The 13,216-nt window shown below is 37.4% G+C and overlaps 1 protein-coding gene across 1 annotated transcript in view; it reads right to left on the minus strand.

The window, feature by feature from the left end:
• The window catches only part of OCA2 (OCA2 melanosomal transmembrane protein), a gene marked incomplete at both ends in the record, with an annotated part of 186,299 nt that overhangs the window by 78,453 nt on the left and 94,630 nt on the right, over nucleotides 1–13,216 (minus strand). The gene's annotated exons all lie outside the window — the stretch shown is intronic.

Below are 13,216 nucleotides of genomic sequence, written 5' to 3' on the forward strand. Positions count from 1 at the left end.
TGCAGCCACAGGGCATTGAAGACTCACAGGCTAAATGTGCTAGCAGATAATCTCAGGATGTGTAATGATCTTTGAAACAGGAGAACATCTTTAAACAGCAAAATAGACTCTCTGCAAACAGGATCCCTCTATACACCATGATGTTTTAAGACACATTTTGGTAGATGACTGAGAGAAAATGCAGATGAAATGCACAGTCAGACAGAGAATATAAGCAGTGAATCTCTTGTCCAAGCAAGACTCGCTTTTGCCCTGCACAGCTGAAGGTCTTTCTGAAGCTGTTTAATTCTTCTGGCACATTTATCTTTAACAGTAGAATGGGATTTCAGACCAAAAAAAAAAAAAAAAACACACAGATTTTGTTGGCATTTTTTTCCTCAGGATGATGTTCTCTTTTCTTTCTTCTTCTCTACTTTTTCTTAAATAGCAGATTTTTTTTTTTTTTAATGCATAGAACTGAAATACATAATTTAGGATTTTTTAATGGCACGGAAATAAAGCATCCCACCTCTTCAAGTAATCTCTCTCTTTGTTGTGATTCTTTCAGATACCTAATGCTATCTCATATATTCACTGTAGAAAAATGACGGATTCAAAAAAACTGCAGAACAAGTGAGGAAGAAAGAAGAATAACAATCTTGACTGGGAAAAAAAAAAAAAAAAAAAAAAAAAAAAAAAAAAAAACCTTTAAATCACAAAGTTATAATCAAAGACCAAATGTGAATAGGCCCCTGCTGCAAAGCAGGTAGATGAATAAAGTGAGCCTTCAAGAACCACAGCTGTAAGAAAATTCAAGAATAGAAGACATTCATAAAAGTTTAGGCCATTTGACTTGCAGCTTATGCACATGGGTTTGTTTTTCTCTTAGGTTAAAGAAAGAAAGGGATCCAAAATCATTCAACAGATTAAAACTAAGATCAACCAATATTCTATTTAAATTCCATGTAAATACAAAAGAATAAAGAGACCAAAGGTTCTGCCTCATCACAAAGCTGTAAACATTATTTTTTAAATTTTTTTCCTCCAAGTGCCACTTTCTCCTCTGTGCAGCTCTACTCTTGATTTCCCTAAAGTGGCTTCTGACCTCAGCATGACCAAAAACATGCTTTCCAGCATTATGAACAATTTTTCCTTTCCCCAGCTTCTCCCCATGATCCTTCTTGAAACCACTGATCACTTTGGTTCTGCTGATTCCTTGATAAGCAACTCTCATGAGAACTTTTCTTAGCCTGGTGTGAAGCTAATCTAGAGCAAAATGAAGGGAAATCCTTGTAAGGAAACAGATATAAGGACTAGGAAATCTAATGGTTTACCAGCAGAAAGACCTCCATACAAACAAAGCCAAAACTAAATAAGGCTGAAAACTCTGAAGGAAGTTTATATCTGGAATTTTGTAGCTTCAGCTCCTATATTGTTTCCTGATAGAGATTTTGAGTAAAATCTCAACTGAGTGCCTCACTGGTCCCAAAAAACATGTCTCACAACTATCTCTGCTCATCACCAGTGCTACCATGCTGGAAACTGAGCAAATCTAGTCCCTGCATTGCTCACAGTGATCTAAGTCATCCTCAGTCAAAAGTAGCTCATACATGAACATTATACTGCAAGAGAGGAGGAGAGCAAAAACCAGCACAAAAGAGAGCAGGGTGGGGACAGCCCAGATGATCCATCTCAGAAGTCTCTTAGCAGTGAAGTCAACCCACACTCAGGGCATGCAGGCTCTAAAAGCAAACTCTCATTTGGCCATCCTCTACCCTACTGAGTATGAAACATGGCACAGGCAGGGTCAAATCCACCCCACATCATTGACGCAGGCAGATAGATACCAAGTGGTAGAAAAGGTCTGGTTCATCTGTATCAGGAGGAAAGCTGGATGTGGCGTACTGGGGTAAAGGATACATAACATGCCTTTGCATTTGATAAAGTCTTTATCTTCACAAAGGCTGGTGGGGTGTTTGGTTGGGTTTTTTTAGCAATGAAAAAAGTACTGTGTCATAATCATCTCAGCCATCCAAATTTTACAAGGGGCTTATCAGCCACATTCCTGATTTGTGTAAAAGACCCTGTTTCGTAGCTCCAGGTACCCACAATCTTGCTTTTCTTCTTTCTGCAAATTCATTGTGCTCTGCTAAGCAGCTAGCAAATTTTCTCGTGAAGAATGGAATTTTTACCAACTGTTGGGAAGAGGCTCCTGGACTGACCTAGGAGTGGTAATACTCTGTACTGCTCAAGGTAAATGCTGGATTGTGGCATAAGCTGAAAATGGGTACAGCTTTTTTGCTCTCCTGGCCCTGGATATGCACATAGCCTGAATACTGAAATGGTGAAGCTCATACAGAAGATCTTCCAGGAAAATGTTTTGAAAATCTTAGATAGTCTTATTCTTACCAAAGGCAAATCAGACTGAAGAAACAGTTATAAATTGCTTTAGGAGTTTCCAAAATAGCAAAAGAAAGTAAGTAGGGAACTGTCAGTTCCTGACATCTACCACATTTTTTGCTATCGTTATTGAATTGCTTTCTGCCTTTCCCTAAAGCAAGGTGAATCTATCCATGCAAATGTAATAGTTATTTTCTCTGAGCACAAAGAAAATGGTATGGACTTGGACTGGCTAATTTCAAATCTTAGCTATTCTCCAAATTCCAGCAAAAAACACTGGGCCTTAAATGCAGATTATTGCAATTTGTATTAGAGGGACACTTCAATGGAAGCAGATGGGTACAGATCTGGAGCTTAAAAGCAGAATTTTACTGCTATTTTGTACAGCTGTAAGTGACAACATTAGGTACAATGAAGTGAAGGATTAAAGAACAGAGACTTCTATGCAATTCTGGAATAATCTGTGATAAAAACTGGGATTATTTCTACACCCCTACCAAAAACAAATCAGTTTGAGCATGGTAGATGGAGATAATCACTTGCTAAAACTAATGAAATATGAGTTGCACGAGAGGTGGACCGAGCCAAGCATTTTGTTGCAACATGGGTTTTAGCAGCATGCATTAGCTCTATGCACACAGCTTGGCATGAGAACAGTGCCCTTCCTTATGATAGTGTTCACAGGGAATACAAATGGGTAGGGGATGTGTCCTCCTGCAGTACTCCAGCAAGTACAGATCTCGAGAATTGAAGATGTCACCTACTTATTGCAGTCTACTTGCACAGTCTTTACAGAGTGTATTTGTTGGGTTTTTTTTTTGTTGTTGTAACTGCAAAGAGAAGAGATAGCTACCCATCTCTCAGAGGATGAACACAGGTTGGGAGCAAAGAAAAGGGGAGAGGAAGGAGGGAGTCTCTCAAGGAGTTTTGGAGGACTTCCTGTAAGATCTTGAGGTTTGACTTCAAGCACCCTGCAACTGGGCAAGAGTAACATCTTCTAGTGCCTGAAGACCACAGTAGTCAGTATGGGCTGTAACTGCTTGATTGATTGTTCTCTGCCACACTGCTTGTCAAAGTCAACTACATCTGTACAGATATTACGTAGCCACTTGCCTCTCTAAATGGGCAGGTTTCCTGAGTCTTTTCTAAGTAATGTTCTTGCTAATGACATTCATGACAGCGTTCTATATATTTGGGTGTCTTTGCATTTGCTCTGGATTCAATTTGAAACATTCCTTCATTTTCAAAGAACTGAAAGTCCCAGGGTGCATTAAAGACTGTCATCTCTGTTTCTTTATTTTCTAGCTTACTGGGCCACAAAAGATAGCCAGGAAGAAGAAAAATATAAATAATTTCAAAAAATAACTTCTCATTACTACAGTGAAAGCAAAGCCCACTTGTATTTCCCAAAACCACTTCTTTTACTGCCTTTCAGTGCTTCTGTTTCACAACAATTGGTGTTCTGGAAATATAATGTTGAGAGAAACTGAATCTAAATTCCATTTCTGCACTCACACAGCACCTGTTGAAGACAGAGACAGTTTCTATTTATTTTAGGGAAAATAAAATGATTTTTTATTATAAAATGCACTTTGCAAATTTATAATGCATTCTTCACAGAAAAGATTCCTGTGTCTTGTCAGAAACCAGGAAAATGGCACAGGAGAAATAGCTTGAGTGCTTTGCTTTTCTGATTCACTTTACCCAGTAGGGAAAACCACATTTGGAACAATAAATAGCTTATGATGAGCAGAATACAACTGCAATCCATCTTAAAAAAATAAAATAAATAAATAAAAAATACAAAAATAAAAACTTATTTTGAAATAATCAAGCAGAAGAAGTAGAGAACAGAAAACAATCTAATAGAATCCAAAAGAAGACTAGGATATGTGGGAGGAAGATAGGTGAAAGAGAAAGAAATGAAAGGATGAAAATACTGTGTAATCTACAGGCTTTTCAAATGCTCATTAAGCAAAATTTGTATTCCTTAGTAAAGGTAATTTTGTCTGACCTACTAGCAGTTGAAAAGCATAATAAGCTTCCTCATAACAATGTGAACATGTAGATACTGTATGTTTCCTTTACGTGCATAGAATTTGAAATAATTTACTTCTATATGAAGACTGATAGTGCATTCTCTCTTCTGGAAACTGAAATGGCGCTTGAGATGTTTACCCAGAAAGCCGAAGCCAGGATAACCCTACACCACCTCAGTACTGGCCTGGACAAAACAGAGGGCTGCTCAAGAAAGACAGGTGCAAGGTACTACAATTAGGCAGGAAGATTTTAAACTACACAAATCCAAGCTGGGAAGCACCTGAGTACCTAACAGTCCTGCAGAAAAGACTCAAGAAATACAGTGGATCACAACAGAACCTAATGGCCTCCTGAAATCCAGGGTCAGGATAAAAAACAGCAAATCCTGTGAAGCAGCCTTTTCTCTCTTCATCACCAGTAAACCCAGAAAATGTGTACTGTCAGATGCCTACCCATTAGAAAACAAGGGCAGAGAAGTATGGTTAACAGTCTGAAAACTTTAATTTTGATGAAAAATTAAAAGATTCTGGGATGTTTAGTTAAAAGATAAGAAGATTTAATTGCAAGTCTTCAGGCAAATACCAGGCTTCTTCAGAGGGGAGAGAGCAATCTGTTTACTGTGGCAGTAATGGATAGGACAAAAGGGAGTGAGGAGGCATAATAGCAGTGAGAAAGACTCAAGCTACACAGTATGCAGAATCACATACATGCTGAGAAGTAAAGAGGGATTTTTAAGAATCAGCCAGACCAGCATCTACTAGATCAAAGTATAATTCTCCTTTCTGGAAACAGTGGAATGGATACATGGATTTTTTGTAACTGAGCAAAGCAGGATATTCTTTTGCTTTGATGTTACCAATTTTCTACTTGTCAAAATGGCCACAGCAACTTTTTGTGAATTGCATTAAAACACTCCTAGCCCACAACATCCATAACAGGCTAGAACGTATTTGTCTCTTACCTTTGAATCATGGTTTACATAGCATGTAATTGAATATATGAGGAAGTAAAGTTCATCATTGTGTCCCAACAGCTTAATCAGAAGTCCAGATACCTCCATAACCCTTCACAACTTAACCTAAAGATACATGTCAGTCCTTCATACTCTATGCTACAGTTGTAATGTTATGTATAAGCATTCATTCAATTATACTCTTACGTACTTTTATAGAAATATTTCCATGAAACAATTAAACCAAAGACATTTACCATAGTGCTCACTCTACTTATGTAATGCATTTCATCAGTACTACTGGATGTGAATTAAAATGCCCTATATTTAGGTTTTTGTCAATTCCTCTTTTTAATTTTATCAGTCATGAAATTGTACATTCTAAAGTCATACCGAATAAGCAACAGTTGTCAATTCATAAGCACTGTTTTATCTTTAATATAGATATTATTTTAAATATATATATAATGACAATCTTAAAAACAACCTGCTGGTCTTTTGAACAGTCTCTTTTCATTGGCATAGCTTCATAGAAATCATTTGTACCTGTTCTGTGCTATTTTTAGAACCAAGCTTAAGGCTGTTTCTTGGGGACAGAACTATGATAGTGACAGTTCAGAACAGTTTACACTGCAACAGAAAATGCTTTGTAGAATACAAGATAGAAAGGAATGTGAAAGAAGTTGATGGAAACTATAAATCTATGAAAGGCAGACAAAACAGAAACCTACACTGATAGAAGGAAATTTTTAAAGTTAAAAGCAAGAAGTGTATCATAAAACAAAGAAGCAGAGGACTAGCTGTTCTGTAATCACAGATCAGACTCTGTATAGGGGCGGGATGGGCTGGACTTTACTGCAGAGCTGTAGTATTGTCAGGTCAGAATGGAGAAATCACATTCACCGTTGTGTGGCAATGTCAACACCCAACTTTTTTAATTCTCCTGAACAATCTAAAATGGCATCCGAGCTAGAATGCTGTAAGCAAGAAACCTTGGTTGGAGATTGCTATAGCAAGGTGTTACATCTAACAGAGAAGATAAGTTGACACATATAGCTGTGTATATTGTACCAATCTGTCTTTAAAAAATGATAATATTATCTCAGTAAAGGTCACTGAAAAAAAAAAAAAACACTATTGCTGTAGCCTCATTGGCTCTTGGAAAATAAAAATTATTTAAGAAGATGCAAATATCAAGATAAAGTGAAGCTCAACTTTTCTAGAAAAAAAAAATAAAGAACTAAAATGCAAAAGGTTCACTAGCAGATACAACTGCTGCTGATTCCTGTTTTTTCTCACATTGTACACATGTACATGTACATGTGTACATGTACATGAGTTGCCTCACATGTACAGGCAACTGCAAGGACAGATAATAATTTCTATGTTTAATTACATGTTCTTAAAGATGACTGGGCAATTTCAAGGGTGTAATTTTTTTGAAGACTAGCCTCAGAGAAATAAAAACTGCAAGGACCACAGAAAACAGATTTCTCTTATTTTCAGAAAGAATGTGTTATGCTGAGAAAAAAGAATAACTAAGATCTGAACAGGACTATCTGAGTCATAGTCAATGCTGACTGCATCAATTTAGCTCCACTCCAACATTCTGAGTACTACAAAATAATTGTCAAATTTATTTTTAACTCATATTCATACACACTTGACCAGGATTTTTTTCAACATCAGTATGAATCAAACATATATTAACCTTGTAAATACAATTATGTTTATTATCATCTTAAAGCAATGTGCACCTTCATGGCACAATCAAATCTCCATGCTACATACTCAGAGACCAGAAGGTCAGTCATGTACAGTACTCTTCTTGATCTCAAGTAAAAATACAGAGCAATTTAAGCGAATGCTACTACATGCCAGAACAAAAAACAGAACAAATGAATGAAGCAAAAGCAGAGAGGAAAAGAGTACTAAATGAGGCCAAATGATCCAGACTCCATTGACACCTTTGACAGCAGTAGTTGATATCACCTGAAAAAAAAAAGGGCTGAAAGCACAGCTTCAGGAAGCTGGAAGGAACTCCAGAAAGGGTTGGGTGCTTTCAAAGAGGAGAAGAGCGCCTAAAAGCTAAGGTATCTTACTACAGTAGGCTGGATACTCTTGTCAGATGCTATAATTTGTTGTTCTGTTTACCATTACAAGGTCAGGATTTAAAGAATCTAAAGCAAAAAGAAACAATTAGTTATCCAATCAGTCTTGTTCTGCTCTGGTGAGGCTGCACCTTGAGTACAGTGTTCAGTTTTGGGCCCCTCAGTAAAAGAAGGACATCAAGGCCCTGGACAGTTTCCAGAGAAGGTCTACAGAGCTGGTGAAGGGCTGGAACACCAGTCCTATGAGGAGCGTCTGAGGGAAGAGGGAACAGGGGTTGTTTGGTCTGGAGAAGAGGAGGCTCAAACTTTATTGCTCTCTACAACTACCTGAAAGGAAGGTGTGGGGAGCTGGGGATCAGTCTCTTCTTTCAGGTGGTAGGGCTAGAGGGAATGACCACAAGTTGCACCAGGGGAGGTTCAGGTTGGAAATCAGGAGACATTTCTTCTCAGAAAGAGCAGTCAGGCATTGGAACAGGTTGCACCAGGGAAGTGGTGGAGTCACCACCCCTGGGGGTGTTTAAGGAAAGGTTGGACCTGGCACTTAGGGACGTGGTTTATTGGGTGATAGTGGTGGTAGGGGGATAGCTGGACCAGATGATCTTGGAGGTCTTCTGCAACCTTAATGATTCTCTGAAATTCTATATTCTATATTTCTATGAAAGATGATACAAAAATATCCAAAACCTAAAATCAGAAAACATACCGAATTCTGTTTTTGTTTTTTATTTTATTTTTTTATTATATATTTATGCTTTTTATTTTTATTTTATGCTTATTTTATTTTTATGCTTATTTTTATGCTATATATATTTATGCTTTTTTTTATTTTGTATAATTGTGTGGCTTCATGCATATTGGTATCAGTTCCTGTATAGCTAGGAATTACAATTTTTGATGCTGTGTATAATGAGCTACTTATGACCTGAACCTAATAACACAGCATAAAGGAGTATAGGTGTGAAGTGATAGGAAAGGTCTTGAAAGTGAGGGCATAAGATGATAGTAAGTACTTTAGGACTATCAGCAACTCAGCAGCCAGTAGTAAGGGATAATAATGCAAACTTAGACATGAGTCAAAAACTATTTTTGAAGTTAAAAAAAAAAAAAAGGACAAGGAATAAGTATGTAACATACAACACTGTATCTGACAAAATTGAACTTAATGCAGAATTGAAGACAAGATTTAAAAAAGCAAGGCAAGAAGTTTCAAAAAATGGATAAAATTGAGCTCAAGTCGACTCAAGCACAAGAAGGAAGAAACCATCAGCATTATACATCTTCTGGTAAAGAGGAGAAAGAAACCCTTGTAATGCTACCCCAAGCAAAGACCTGAAGGTATCAACTCGTCATGTCTCTACTCAGCCTAAAACTGTAAACTTTTGCACCCCACATTGCATCAAAGGGTAACCATAACATTAGTATAGAAGGGGAAGATACTAGGAATATGTTTTTTTATTATTTTTATTTATTTATTTATTAGCAACAGCTTTAATTGTTAATGAGTTTGCTTTTGTATTCATTAAGTAACTCAATGTGTTAGAGTTATCATAAGTACACAAACAATAACTGTTTGTTTTGTTTTGCTTAAACTGATAACAGTTTTAATTAGACTAACAATAAATTCATAGTTCCAGATATAATGAGGTTCTCTTTTTTGCCCACAATATCATGAGCATGACACCATCACAGATACGTTGAAAGCTGGAGCCTATTGCTCTATGCAAAGAAGGCATCCCTAATCCAAATGTTTTGGGGACCAAAACAATCTACCTCACTGAAATGTGTGAAGGAGTTTCCAGGCAACCACAGATTATTTGGATGATATTTTTAGCTGTTTAGAAAAGGTCCATAAACATTGGTTCCCAAGCTTTGCATCTGGTTCTTTATCTCATCAAACCAGGTTGGAAAGCTTTACAAAAAATACAGGAGAAAAAATATTGTCTCTAACAGATTTAAATATAGTTGATAATTTAGTCTTATATGAGAAGTTACTTAGCAGTCAATGCCAATAAGCTCTCCTCAGTTAAAACCAGATAATATGTCAGCTCCTAGTTAGCCTGGAGATAAATGTTAGATTCAGTAACAAAATGGTGCAAGATGTGCTAACCTTAACAATATAGCCTTTGGCATTAAGCCTATGCTCTCCTAAATATATGTCATTCACCAATTTTTATAGCTTAATGGCTGTTTGTCTCACCAGGATTTTTGTTGTTCTTAAGCACTAAACAATTATACAGTGGTTTCTTAAATTGATCTTGTGTGAAGTGGTTTGGGTTTTTGTTTGTTTGTTTTTCAAACATTTTATGAAATAATAACTCTTCAGTAAGTTGAATAGTTCTATGACAGACCTTTCACAAGATTTGCACAAATTATCCTGAAAGCAAGCATCTCCAAAATATAAACACTTTTCCTTACCCTTCCTATGGGTACAAACACATTTTGAAAACATAATTTGTTTCATTCTGCATATATGATTGTATTGTTTGTAAACAGTGTAGATTTATATAACTCCACCATTATACCGAAGAATAGCATAAGATGGTTTAAGCGATTTACCACCAATGGTAGATGAGAAAAATGTTCCAGAATAACAGTTCAAAGAGCTGTTTAAAATTCTTAGAGTTCTTCTTACACAGCTTTCTGAGTTAAACATTCAGAATAAAACTGCACAGACTACATTTATTTCACCCGTGTGATATTAAACAATTAGAATTAAATAGAATTAAACAATTTAGTCAAAGATCTCAAAGCTTATGGTTTCTGGCATTAGTCAAACATTGCTAAATCTCTTACACATACTGGCAGTCTGTCTCAAAGTTTTTAAGGAAGAATCATTGCTACAGAAAAGTTCTTGTACCACTTATTGAAAATAATGTAGAATAGAAAATTGATTAAGTTAGTTATTAAAACGCACTAATGGAGAACTAGATTTGGTGTTTCTAAGCCAAGTAAATATCAGTACAGAACTTCCGACATTCTGTGATTCAATACCAAATTCAAGTAAATTTGAGAAGTTCTTTAGGGTAATGAAGGACTTTCTTCATCATCAGGAAAGTATCACTCAGTCTCTAATCTATTCTGAATTATTGGTTCACCTATGTAAACTACAGTGTTAACTGAAAATTGCGCATATCCACTTAAACAAAAGCAGGTTGAAAACCAAGAGAAATTATATGGAAGGAATTTCAGAGCCACTCCACTTCCCTGAAGTTGAGGTGTCACTCCTCTGCAGGTTAAGACAAACTTTTTGCTATAATTTGCATAACATTCTCTGTAGAAATCATTTGTTGTGAGTTGTGTTTTGTTGTTGTTGTTGGTTTGGTTTGATTTGGTTTGTGTTTTTTTTTTTTTGTTCTGCTGATGTGTTTATCCAATTAAGGTATTTAATTTCTCCTGTGAATTTCAACAAATTTTTCTGTAAATTACAGAAATTAGTCAGAAAATATGACAACTGGCATCCAAAGGAGTGACAGGATAACAGGAGACTTTTGTATCTACAGCTACTGAACGCATTTCTCCTTGCATGTACTGGCCATAAAATAAAAAGGAGCTCTACACAATATGGCCATCCAAACAAAAAGTTATTTTAAATTAAATGAAAAGAACATTTTCCCTCCTTTTCCACTGTTTCAATCACAGATTTTAAAATTTTCAATGCAGCAAGATACAACTATTCAAAGCAAATTGAAAGGAGACAGATTCTCAAAGGTATCTGCAGCAGAATTTGCTGTGCAACCTCACAGTCAGAAGTAAAACCATAGTGGATATAGAAGACAGGGAAGAGTTTTCCAGGAGAAACTAGATTTAACTACATAAATGAGTTCTCAGCAAACAAGATAACCGTTGTATATAAATATTGAGGAACTTTAGCTTTAGAGAAAGGACAACAGGGAAAATTTATGTCTAGGAGGTTTTCTTGAAAGAAGTGATGCAGCATGTTGACTTATAGAACTTGTCCAAGTACCCAGAAAGTTCATGGTAACCGTGATTGTTAAATTAATACAATCATATTTTTTTTTAGAAGTTCATATGTTTAGGTTCTTTACTAACACTGTTTTGTTTAGTAATACTACATCTGTTTTTAGTTAATACTGAAATCCCCCAAAAATGAATAACCAAACCAAAAGTCCATCTACCTGTTATGGTTTTGTTCTTATCTGTAACTGAAACTCAGTATAAATTGAGAAGAGACCCTCTGGCACATGAAGAGTGAAATAACGTAGAGTAAGGTGACTCTTTTCATGAATTACCCCTCTAAAGCAGGTCAGGCAAATCACAGTGGTTAATCACCTCCATTGAGTATTGATCTCCTGCACAGATTATTTTAAGGGCAGCTGAAGATAATTAGCTTCAACATTGGTTGAAGTGTTGTTCTTGTGCATTGGTTGTTCGTTGTGCATTGGCTGAAGTGCTTGTGATCCTTCAGATCACAAGCATCCACAGCACGAAAGGAACCAGAATGAGATCAGGCAATGGTGTGAAGACAAAACCACTCAACAGAAACACAAAAAGACATGATTGCTCCCTCAGAGTTTATGATTTATTGGCATCATGGAGATGTGGTGGGATAGCTCCTATGTCTGGAGTGTTGGAGAAGTAGGATGCAGGCTCTTTGGAAAGAACAGGCTGGGGAGAAGAGCAGAGTGTGCTGCACTCTATGACTGCTGGAGTACATGGAGCTTTACCAGAGGATGGATGAGGACCTGACTGAGATTCCCTAGGTAGAGAATCTAAACTCAGGAGGTGTGAGTGACACACGAGAGGGCTGTGCAGCCATCCAAAGTGTATTTGTCAGGCTGAAGAGGTGGACTTACAGAAATCTCATGAAGGTCAGCACAGAGAAGTGCAAAAAGCTGCACCTGGTGAGAAATAACCCAAGGTACCAGTACATGTCGGGGGCCATCCAGCTGGGAAGCAGCTCTGCAGAAAAGGACTTTGGAGTCCTGGGAGACACCAGATTGAACATGAATCAGCAGTGTACCCTTGCTTCTAAAGCTAATTGTATTTGTGGCTGCATTAGATGAAGCATTGCCAGCAGGACAAGAGGGTCAAGAGAAGTGATCCTCACCTCCTACTCAGCATTGGTGAGACCACAGCTGGAGTGTTGAGTTCAGTTCTGGGCACCCTGTAAAAGAGAGACATGAACATGCTGGAAAGAGTCCAACAGAGGTCCAGCAAGATGATCAAGTGACTGGAGCACCACTCCTATGAGGAGGCTGAGAGAGCTGGGACTGTTTAGTATGGAGGAGTCTCACAGAGGAATCTCATCAATGTTTACAAATACCTGAAGGAAGAATGCAATGAAGATGGAGCCCAGTGGTGCCCAGTGCCAGGACAAGAGGCAATGGGCACAAACTGGAACACAGGAGGCACTTCTTTACTGTGTAGCTGACATAGCACTGGCACAGGTTTCCTGCAGATGAGACCAAAAGAACCATAAAATCATAGAATATCCCGAGTCAGAAGGGACCCATAAGGATCATCGAATCATCTGTTGCAACCCTTTAAAAGGAGGAGAGGACCTTCCACTGTCTCAGAAATGACTGAACCTTGCCCTAAGAAGAGAGGGTTCAGAGGTGGAAGGAAGAATGATTGTAAGGGGTCTGCAAGGAATGAGGTACTTCCACTGCATGCAGAGGTCGCCGAGGGAGGCAGACAACAGCAGAGCAACAGCGGTGATGGATACTCAAAGGAACTGCACAGAGATCACAGTAGCTCAGCAAATCACTGAAAT

Source organism: Aythya marila (genome assembly GCF_965140915.1).
Source record: "Aythya marila genome assembly, chromosome: 1".
Classification (NCBI taxonomy): domain Eukaryota; kingdom Metazoa; phylum Chordata; class Aves; order Anseriformes; family Anatidae; genus Aythya; species Aythya marila.